This window comes from Crocuta crocuta, unplaced genomic scaffold (genome assembly GCF_008692635.1).
Source record: "Crocuta crocuta isolate KB4526 unplaced genomic scaffold, BGI_CrCroc_1.0 scaffold369, whole genome shotgun sequence".
Lineage (NCBI taxonomy): Eukaryota > Metazoa > Chordata > Mammalia > Carnivora > Hyaenidae > Crocuta > Crocuta crocuta.
In genome coordinates this window covers 345,278-353,712 of record NW_027529441.1, presented here as the reverse complement: position 1 = coordinate 353,712, position 8,435 = coordinate 345,278, and positions in this window count along the sequence as shown.

Sequence of the window (8,435 nt, the reverse complement as noted above, 5' to 3'; positions counted from 1 at the left end):
CCTCGGTGCAGCTGAGGACAGCACAAGGCCCACTTGGCTGGAAGCCCGAGAGCGTAGGCCCGGGAGGGCCCTTTGATATGTGTGGACTTCCTGCTGACTGAGGTTGCTGGGCAGAAAGGAAATGTTATAAACTTGAAAAAATAAAAACCAAGTGTCAATGAATGAAAACCAAGTGTCAATGAAAATGTGAGGAATCGCAGACTCCCATGCAGCTGCAGCTGTGTAACCTCGGCCACCCAGTCTGGAGGGAAGGGCCTCGGAGCGAGGAGAAAGTGCGAGTGAGGCTGCCCAGCGAGCGGCAGGTTCACGCATGCGCAGGGACACGATAGGGATGAGAAGGCACAGCTTGGGAGCAAAGCACATTGGTCAGGGTTCCTCAGGGACACAGAGCCAACAGGAGGCACCCGTGCCTGTGGGCATGCGTGCGTGTATACACACATAACATGAGGGCTGAGCTCACATGATTCTGGAGGAGGAGAAGTCCCAAGCTCCACAGCCGGTAAGCGGGAGACGGCCGGCCGGACTTGGAGAGTTAGGCAGGAGGAGGTCCCTCTTATTTAACCTTTTTGTTCTATTCACGTCTTCACTTGATTGCAGGAGTCCCACCTATAAGAGAGGACAATCTGCTTTACTCAGTTTACATATTCAAATATCATTCTCATAGAAAAAGAACAGCCTTACAGGTGGTCAGAATAATGTCTGATGACATGTCTGGGTCCCCCATGGCCCACTCAAGCTGACGCATAAAATTAACTATCACACGAAGTATTGGGAGCAACATAGGTGCCCAATCCAAGGGGATTGATAATTGAAGTGTAGGAAATGGAAAGCAAACAGTGTACTGCTGACCAGGTGAAAGCAATGAAATTGTCTCACATCATCATAGGGATAAAATAGAAACTATCATTAGAAGTTAACAAGGTAAAAAACAAAAGAAACATTTTTATTGAGACTCTAGAATGAGACCCGAAAACTCTCCCCCCACCAGAAAACCCCCAAATCATAAACTCATTATGACAGTCAACAAAAAGAGAAAGTTCCTTCCCCCAAAGTAATGTTTTTGCCACCAGCAAATGGCAGCCACTGCTCCAACACCTCACTTGGAAAATGGATCATTACAGGGAAATATGTGAACATTTATTCTGCCTTTGCTACAGAGACGACTGTATTTCAGACCAAATGGGCCTGAGTGATGAGAAAAGTCTGCTCTACAGAAGGAAACCGGCTAATAAATGTAGAAAAGTCATGACATAAAAACACCGTGGTGCAAACTCTAAGGAAATAACTAATTCAAGCAACATCCACCAGCAGATGAAACACCCTTTAGTGAAAGACCGATGGCAAACAGGGTACTAAGTGTCATGCCAGAGAGTACTTGCTGGTGACAGGGGGAAACACAATTGTCTTTTAATGTTTACTTATTTTGAGAGAGAGAGAAGTGCGGGGGGGTGGGGAACAGCAGGCTCTGTGCTGAGAGCAGAGAGCCCGATCGATGCAGGGCTTGAAATCACAAACTGAGAGATGATGACCTGAGCTGACATTGGACACTTAACCAGCTGAGCCACCCAGGTGCCCCGGGAAGCACAATTCACGCACAAGAGAATAGGATGCCCTAACCAGAACTCACCAGATCTTAGCAGCAGTAAGAGGGCAGCTAGATAGTCGAAGCAACCTGGTGTTTGGAAATACAAAGCCCGAGACATCACTTTTATATATTCTTACTAAAAATATTTCATATTTTTAAGTCTAAGCAGGATTTTTTTTTAATTTTAAATTTAAAAAATTTTTTAGATTAAAAAAAATTTTTTTTAGGGGCACCTGGGTGGCTCAGCTGGTTAAGCATTCAAGTCTTGATTTCGGCTCAGGTCACTATTTCATGGTTTGTGGGTTGGAGCCCCATGGTGGGCTCCATGCTGACAGTGTGGAGCCTGCTTGAGATTCTCTCTCTCCCCTCTCTCTGCTCTCCTCGGCTCTTTCTCTCTCTCTCAAAAATAAATACATAGACTTTTTAGGGGAAAAAAATAAAAGAAATTTTTTTTTTAATAGTTTATTGTCAAATTAGTTTCCACATAACACTCAGTGCTCATCCCCACAAGTGTCCTCCTCCATGCCCATCCCCCCCTCCCCCCACATCCATCAGTCCTCAGTTTTTGTCAGCATTCAAGAGTCTCTCATGGTTTGCTTCTCTTCCTTTCCCCCACCATTTCCGCCCTTCTTCTCCCCCTTGTTATACTCCGCTTACAGCAATGGATAGGTCAACCAGACAGAAAATCACTAAAGAAATAACGGACTTGAAAGACACATTGGACCAGATGGATCTGATGGATATATTTAGAACTTTACATCCCGAGGCCAGGGAATTTACTTTCTTCTCAAGTGCGCATGGCACATTCTCCAAGATAGATCACATACTGGGACATAAAGCAGCCCTCAATAAATTCAAAATAAAAGAAATTTTTAACGTTTATTTATTTTGGAGAGAAGGAGACAGAGCGTTGAGTGTGGAGTGGGGCAGATAGAGAGAGAGAGAGAGAGACAGAGACCCCAAAGCAGGCTCCAGGCTCCATGCTGTCAGCACAGAGCCCGACACGGGGTTCAAACTCATGAACCCAGGAGATCATGACCTGAGCTGAAGTCAGATGCTCAACCGACTGAGCCACCCAGGCACCCTAGCAGGATTTTAGATTTAAATGCCAGATGGTAGGAAGTATAGAGGATAATTTAAATGACCACATGAGGAGGAAACCAGCCCGATTCAGAATGGGGGACATTCTGCAGAATAACTGATTTGGTTTTCTCAATAAGACAAGGATCTGGAACAAAGAAAAAGCTGGGAGTTGTCCTATGCTAACTCTAACAAACCAGCTGCAACAAAGTTGTTTTTGGGACAACTAGAGAAATGTGACTGTGGGCTATGTGGAAGATGCTAAGGGATTAATTTTCTTATGGTGACGAAGGAATTGTTCTGGAAGACACTGTCCTTTAAGGTTGAGCTGCTATGATCTTTGTAATTGACTTTAAAATGCTGCAGGAGGGGCGCCTGGGGGGCTCAGCTGGTGAGGCTTCTGGCTCCTGATTTCAGCTCAGGTCAGGATCTCACAGTTCGTGGGATTGAGCCCTGCGTCCAGCTCTGCACTGACAGCACAGAGCCTGCTTGGGATTCTCATTCTCTCTCGCTCGCTCTCGCTCTCCCCTGCTTGTACTTGGTTTCCCTCTCAAAATAAATTACTAAACATTTTAAAAAATAAATAAAATGCTTCAGTAAATTATATAAAACAAAGCATGAAGCCAAAAAATGACAAAATTTTAATTGTTCAATGTCGGTGATGGGTTCACTCAATCATTCTCTGTACTTTTCTGAATGTTTAGAACTTTTCACATATGAAAATTAGAGAGAGTCCGTGCGGCTCTCGGGAAGAAGAAATTCAGGGGTTTTAGAAGCCTCGGGTTCTGACCCTGGGGCTTCTCACCTCACTTACTGCAACGTGGGGATACGCATCTGCTCAACCCCACAAACCTAACTCCGGCAGAGGGTCCCGGCGGCTGCCAGGGCCAAGGACGTCCCCAAGGGCCTTCCCATCCAGTAGGAAAGCCAGTGGCGACACAGGTGAAGTCCAAACACCTGCAGGTGCTGGTCAGGGCTGGGANCGGGCTGGGGTCCAGGGGTCACCTCAAGAGGCACCAAGTCTCAAAGAGCAGCAGGCTTTCTTTTTGAAGCAGAGGAGGAGACAGTCCATGTCACCAGCAACAGAACAAAGGGGTGTCTAGGGGAGGCCAGATGAGTGGGAGCAGCGATGAAAACCCCGATGCCAGGCAGGGCAAACCTCCAAGCAGCTTCTTGCTTCCGGCGCCCCAAGCAGCAAACCCACCAGAGGGAAACCATGGGGGAAAAAAAGGAGAGGCTGGGGTTTTCAAAGGTGATTCTGGAGAGGTAAGGAGGGCCAGCTGGAGTGGAGAGAGAGCAGAGGCAGGCGCCGTTAACCCCTTTTGTGCCATGGACTCCTGCTCGGGATGACGTTCCCAGGCGCTGCTCTGGTCCGGGTGTCTAGTCCCGCACAAATTCATATGTTGAATTCCTAATGCCCAGTGGGATGAATTAGGAAGTGAGACTCTGGGGCGGTGCTCAGGTCAGGAGAGTGGAGCCCCCACGATGGGGATTAGTGCTCTTATAAAACAGACCCCACAGAGCTCCCTCCCCTTCCACATGCGGGGAGGCGGCCAGTCTGCAACCCCCTCAGCACCTCCAGGCCGGCTCCTGATCTGCCTTGCAGCCTCCAGAACTGTGAGAAATGTATGTCGGCTATTGATACACGCTCAGCCCCTAGTACTCTGTCATGGCAGCCCAAATGCATTAATGCATTACGAAAAGTGCAGAAAGTCAAGTGCGCAGGCTGACAAAGGAAAAATGCTGCTGAAATCCTAACATCAAAATGTACTTAAAACTCGATACGTAATATATGTGCTTCTTTATTAATACACTGAATAACAAGATCTAAGTGAGGAGTCTAAGAACTCAGGATTTCAAAGGACTGATGAGTGTAAATAATAGTCCGTATCAGTTGTAATGTGCTATAGAAGCATCTGGAATTTCCGTGGGTGACAGAGTCACTGGTCCTGCTGTGGTCTGTTGTCTCATTCATAATTGAAAAGACGAATGAATTTTACTTCGAGGTTGGTGAAAGTATCAGCCTCACTGCTCTCCCTGCCAAGTGTTAGGGCCCCCTGAGTTCTATCCGAGGACCCCTTGGGGACACCAGTTAAAGACTCCTGAGCTTGAGGCTCCCCTGTTTATTCTGAAAATAGTTACAGCACTGATAGGTAAAGTTTTAGGATCTTGTCAAGTTCAAGGAGACTCCATTTTCTTTACAAGGTCTGAGTTCATTGATTCCTTTGGGTGAGACAGTCTAGAGCAGGATATTAACTAAGGCTCCAAAGTGTCCCCCCCACAGGTGAGTTATTAATCATATAGAGGAAAAAACACCTTTATAGTGGAGAACCATCCCAGAGTTTATAATGTCAACCACAGAGCAAGTGTCCAACATTTGAACACTAATAATAAGACAAACAGAGATCACAGTACTCTAGACCCAAAATGTATAATCAGAATAATCTCAAGGAAGCAATCAGATAAGCCCCAACCAAGGGGCCCTCTACAAAACTAGGCACTTGTCCTCTTCAAAAATGTACATGTCATGACAAAGTAAGGCGGAGGAGCGCTTCCAGATTATGGGAGATTAAAGAGATTTGACAATTACATGTCTTGCTTAACCCAGGACTAGAGCCAACCCTGAAAACAAAGGTTTATGAAAGATATCACTGGGTTAACTGACAAAATATGAATATGGAAAAATATATATGTATTTATCTAAAATTTTTTTTAAGTTTATTTCTTTTGAGAGAGTGTGTGTGAGCATGGGAGGGGCAGAGAGAGAGGGAGAGGGACAGAATGTGAAGCCTGCTCCATGCTGTCAGCATGAAGCCTGATTCAGGGCTCGAACCCACAAATTGTGAAATCACGACCTGAGCCGCAACCAAATTGGACAGCTAACCAACTGAACCACCCAGGCACGCCGACAATACTACTGTTTAATATATTTTCCCTGTTTGGGGTACCTGGGTGGTTCAGTCGGTTAAGCATCCAACTCTTGATTTCAACTCAGGTTATGATCCCAGAGTCACGGGACTGAGCCCCACATTGGGCTCCACGCTGGGCATGGAGCCTGCTTGGTATTCTCTCTCTCTCTCTCTCTCTCTCGCTCCTCTCTTTCTCTCTCTCTCTCTCTTTCTTCCTCTGCCCCCTCCCACCTCACATGCTCTCTCTCTCTCTAAAATAAAACAAAAAAACCCAAAAAACAAAAAAACCAATAATATTGTATTAATACTAATTTCTTGAATTAGATGATTTTTCTGAGATTATGTAAGAGAATGTTTTTGTTGTTAGTAGATATATGCTGAATTATCTAGATGTAAAGGGTACATATCAGTAGTCTTAATGATTTGGCAAAAATGTCTCATTTGGCAAAATATATTTACATTATAAATATATACACACATATATACATGTATATATACATATATGGAGAGAGTGTTCATGAGCAAGTGTGACATAAAAATAAAAATGTTAACAAATGGTTGGCTCTAGATAAAAGGTATAAAAAAGATCTATCTATCTATTACTTATTAAGAAAGTAAAATCTCTCTGAACTTGGCAAGATTCTATTTCCTAACTGGTGCTACATGGATAGAGCTTATGTATAGAGAGAGAGAGAAAAAAGTATAATTCAGGATAACACCAGAAGTGCTCTTTCTAGGTCAAAGGTGAATACCACGTACGTTTGTTAGATACTGCTCAATTCCGTTCAACGGGGGATGTACCATATTGGATCCCCACCATCATGTGTGAGTGACTGCTTCCTCACAGCCTTGCCACAGAGTAGGTCGTCAAGATTCTGAGGTTTTGTCCTGTTGACAGGTGCGCCGTAGCTTAAATTCATGTCTTGTTCCATGCACAGAACTTGCTTTCTTCCACCAGGTAAGTGGCTCCTGAGACCTTACCTCAGAGAAATGGTTTCCATTCCGGCTCTAGGTACTTGTTCTTCAACCCCAACCCCTTTTTCCTCCCTGTCTAGACAGATAAGGTTAGTCAGATTGTAGGAATGGGATCCTCGCTGTCATTATCGCCAGTATGAAATCTGCCGAGACGAGAGAGGGCAAGCCGCACGTCCGTGCCAGTGCTGCACTGGTGTGGACTGGACAGCTTGCCAACATGCACAGAGCCTCCCACAGGAGCACACAGACAACACCCTCCCCACTGAGTGGCAAGGAAAAGGAGGTTCACGGAGATGAAGTGGCCTGTGCAGCCTGCGAGTACAGAATCTAGGACTAGGGATCACATGTTTGGGCTCCTGCTAAGTGCCTGTGACGTTAGGGAACGGTCCCCAGGACTACCTTCACTTCTGACACCAGTGGCATGTCCAGGGATTCCCACAGCCACTCTAAGTCCAAGAATTCACTAGAAGGACTCTCAGAACTTGCTGAAACCTATTATACTCGCTGTTATGATTTATTAAGTGAAAGGACACAGATGAAAAGCAGCCAAGGGAAGAGACACATAGGGTCCGGGCGAGTTCCATACACAAAGCCTCCAGCTATCCCTCTCCCCGTGAGGCCATGGACAGTGTCAATTCTTGGAGACAGTGTGTGACAATAGACATGGACTACTGCCAACCAGAAAGTTTACTCAAGCCATGGTGTCGAGCTCGTTTTATTTGGGCCTTGATCTGAAGGACACGGTCGGTCACCCACACGGCTGATCTCAGTCTCCAGTCTGTCCAAGGATTGAGCTGATACCGCATGACCAGCGCCCCCACACGAATCACACTGTTAGACCGTCTGGCACGGCCCAAGGATCCAAGTAAACAAAGTCACTCTTATCAGGAAGGACATTCTCAGGGTTTGGAGATCAACTCCTGTGGACTGAAGGCAAAGACCAGATCGCTTTGGGCAAGGTTAATTCTTCACTGCACAATGCCCTCTCCTTTAATCCATTATGACAAGTCAGGGTGCCTGCTCACCAGCACAGCGGGGCTCAGCCTCTGCACCTGCACATCTGGGATGGAGGAGCCCCCGTGGCTGAGCACCAGGACTGGGGGTAGTGGAACCCAAGCGTAACAGAAGGGAGGCTGGCACAGAGGACTCAGGAGTGAACTGAACGATGGCCTTCGGCAAGAGCAAGTACAATCGATACTGGTGACTGAGAATTTGCATCTGATACTTTTCTCTGCTCATCAAAGGGTCGAAGAAATGTGCTTGCTTGAGCCCCCTATCTATCGGCTCAGGCCCAGCTGGCCTCACTATCATTCTCTGAGTGCATCCAGGACCCGTAGATGGTGTCCATTTTCAGCTTGGGCAGCAAATTAAAAAAAAAAAAAAAAAAAGGAATCCAAAGATTAACAAGCCTCACTCTTCTATCAAATTACATTTCCCGGTGAGGTACTGTTACAGTGAAAACTGGCCTGCAATCTGTGCAAAAGGTGTGAGTTCACCTCTTTGTTCGCTTTTTAAATCTTAGCCGTGGGAATGTTGTTGACATTCGGAAAAATGTTCCACCCCCATTTAGGACAAAGTTTAACAGAGACGAGGCCAGGCCTCACAGCGGAGAGGAGGAGGAGGAGAGGAGGGGGGACAGCGGGCTAGGAGCGAGGAGCCCTGTCCACGTCCCCTCAGAGCTTTCGCTGCGGGCACGAGTGTGATCTGGAGGAGGACGGAGGGCCCCTTCTCCAGCTCCCTGAGCCCGTCCCAGCTGCTCTTACGGGACTTGGCTCTCTTGCAGCCTTCCCTGGAGAGGACCCCACAGCCACAGGCGGCTGCTTCATTTCTTCACAACACAGCCAGATGCCTGGGAGAGCCCAGCCCCAACACCTGGTTCCCAAACC